Source organism: Arachis ipaensis, chromosome B01, assembly GCF_000816755.2.
Source record: "Arachis ipaensis cultivar K30076 chromosome B01, Araip1.1, whole genome shotgun sequence".
NCBI classification, from domain to species: Eukaryota; Viridiplantae; Streptophyta; class Magnoliopsida; order Fabales; family Fabaceae; genus Arachis; species Arachis ipaensis.
Genome location: NC_029785.2, coordinates 41,901,721 through 41,905,169, shown reverse-complemented (window position 1 = coordinate 41,905,169; position 3,449 = coordinate 41,901,721).

The window sequence follows — 3,449 nt, the reverse complement described above, 5'->3', positions numbered from 1 at the left end:
CACCCTAGGGTATTAGGTGTCCGGAATCAAAGTATAATAAATACATTGTTAATTACTATGACAGTCGCAGGTCAAAGAAAACTCTATTACCATGTTCATCTTGAGAATATCCTATTGACAAATATACGGTAATTATAACCATTAGAAATTCTCAAAGTGAGTCAGTTCAATGGTCATATCTCTATATGCACCATCTATATATATAATTTAATAAATGAGATCTATTAATCTTCATCCAATGAAGACCATTATATATATATTGATCTTTCCGAATTATTAATGTCCTTTTTAATAATTTTATAACCAAGAACAATTTAGAATAAATTATAAAAGATTTATCTCTCAATATTATTATCACTATCACAATGATAAATCTCTAAATTTAATCAAGGACCTTATTATATTAACATTTTAATATAATAACAATAACAAATTATTTGACACGTGATTGATTGGATTGTGATCATACTACTTATTCCCAATAATTATTATTATTAATTTCTTGAATTGGATAGTTATAATTTTATTATTATTACAATTTATGTTGTTTTATATTTATGCCCTTTATGTGTTTAATGAAATATCTTAACTAGTTATAGAGTAAAAATTCATGATTTGAATTAAAAATTTGGGTGATCTTGAATTAGTAATGTTCAAGTGAATTGGTAATTAAGAGTTGTTTATTAACCTTATTTTTACTAATGCTAATCTTTTACTCAATTAATAAGTTAGTTAGGACTTGTAAATTAGGGTTAATTGAGCCTAATTGACTTTTCTCAATTTACAGAAGTTAACTGTTGGATTAACTTTTGGTAATTATCATATTGTGGTTAGCGACAATGATAGTGATTTTTAACTCTCAACCCTAACCAAAGCCTCTTAAAGCTTCAATTCAGTCTCTTTTTCTTTAGTTGATTGTCTTAAGTACTCTTAATTTAATTTCTTTTGCAATTTAGTTATTGCATTGTTCTTTTAATTTCTTATCAATTTAATTTCTGTTAATTGTGATCAAACTCCCAATTTCTTATAGCCAATTATCATGCATCACTGTGTGATTCTAAGAAATGACGACCCATGATTAAAACTCCTGGTATTGTTTTGAATTTATGACAACCTTCTGATTAAACTTTGATAGTGTTGAATTCCAGATAAGGAGCTATCTAAAATAAGTTTGAGCTTTTTAATCTCAAAAAAAAATTATAAACTAATTCTTAACACCCATCAACCTTCGCATACAATTAGAAAACTGAACAAGCAGGACGAAACCCTGGACCTTGCTTGGCGATCATTCAGTCATTCATCATTCTTGAGGTTCTTAACAGTAATCATTCTACTATAAAGCTTTTAGGATTATTCATTATTAAGCATTCTCTCTTATTCTTTAAGAGATTTTTTAACCCTTAATCTTTTAGAAAAATTCTCATCCAACCATTCTTTACCTTAAATTACCGTTCTATCGTCAGTTTTTTATTAAAATGACAATTATACCCTTTAAGCTTTAAGATTGCCATCTTACTCCTAGTTTTTTAATAAATGATTTTCATATTCTTTAGCTCTAAAATTACTATTTTGATCTCAATTTTTTATAAAATGCCTTTTATGTCTTTTTCTTTCTAAAATTACATCTTTGTCCTCATTCTTTTATGAAATAATTATTCTGTCTTTTAGGCTCCATAATTACCATATTATTATCATCTTTTTTTAAAATGATATTTTTACCATTTATTACTCCAAATTACTATTTTATCCCAAAATTTTTATAGAATGATTATTTTATCCCTTATTGCTTTAAATTATCATTTTATCCACCATAACAAAATTTAGGGATGACAACGGGTCCCATGGGGTGGGGACATGCCCCACATTCCCGCCCCGCCACCCATAATTTGTTTCCATCCCTGTCCTATCCCAGCGACGGATAACAGGGACCCCATATCTGCCGGAGATTGGAGTCTCCGCGGATTCTTTTAAAACTAAAATAAATTTATTACAATTACAATTACAATCAGAATCTCAGTCACCAGCAACATTCAACCTAAATTCACAAATCGTACCCAAACTAAATCAATTAAATACCAAAAAATATCCAAATCATAAAAACTTTCAGATTCATTCATCCAACATAAAATCCACTTCAGCCAAACACAACCACACACCAAATTAATCCACCAGCCACATCAAACACCTATTTACATCCAGTCATCACTAATCCATAAACAAAATTTAAACTAATCTTAAAACTGTTTACCACACAAACCAAGCATCAACCATTAAAATCCAATAGATCTTCTGTAGACAACTTCACCTTCATAAAAAACAAAAGTAGATTTAAAAAAAAATAGAACGGTATTTATTTATAGTAGTAAATAAATCAATTTTTTAAAATAAAAAAAATAAAATAAAAAAATATATTTTGGACAAAAAATACCTTTGCCAAAGACGGAGGCGACGACGGAGACTAGACTGCCTCTGCCGAAGACGAAGTCGGCAACTCTTCAATCTCCTCGTGACAGTCTGCCTCTCCCGAAGATGAATATGGCAACGCGAGGCCGAAGACAAAGACAGCGACACTTCAAGCTCCTTGCAAAGATTCTACCTCTTTCGAAGACGAAGACAAAGACAAAGATAAAGACACGAAGTCGAAGACGAAAACGGCGACGGTTCAAGCTCCTTGCAATGACCTTGAGAGTGAGAGGTGGAAGCAGTGAGAGGAGATGTGGATGGCAGTTTGGTGAACAACGGTGAGAGTGGCGGAAGGTAGCGGTCTGGTGGAGAGGAGAGGGAGAAGGAGAGGGGGAGAATCTGAAGCGAGTGACGGCATAGAAGAAGGGGGTTAGGGATTTAGGGTTCTCACTGATATACATACTGTTGGGAATAATACACCATTTATTGTCAACACCGACAATTCTTTGCTGCCATTGTCTATACCGACAATCATAGTTCAGAGAACTATCATACTCCACCATGAAAGTATACTCACTTGAAATTAGACAACTCCAAGCATTTCACCTTGGTACAGATCGAAACCTTGCTGAAAATTCATGGTGCAACTTCCAAATTGGCTTTTCCTGGAAGTTCTTCAGCCATCGACCTAACTTCGCAACACACCTTGCATCTCAACGCCAACCAATGCCCGTGTGCAATTGTGGACCCGATTGCCACAACTCATCCTTATCCATGGCAGTGCGGTAATACCATGAGGATACTTCTTGTCTTCTAGAGAACATCATCTTCTCTCATAGAGAGAGCAACCAGAGATCTTCTCCTTCAACGCCTTGTGCAAACCTAATTGTATCAACACATCCTTGACTTGTATTTGCCACAAGCCAAAATTGATTCTTCCATCAAATTTCTCTATTTCAAGCTTCACAGCACTTGAATATCCTGACATTGTTGCAACCGTATACTGGAATAGTATAACTCAACCGTGCACTATGAAAGGTCCCCAG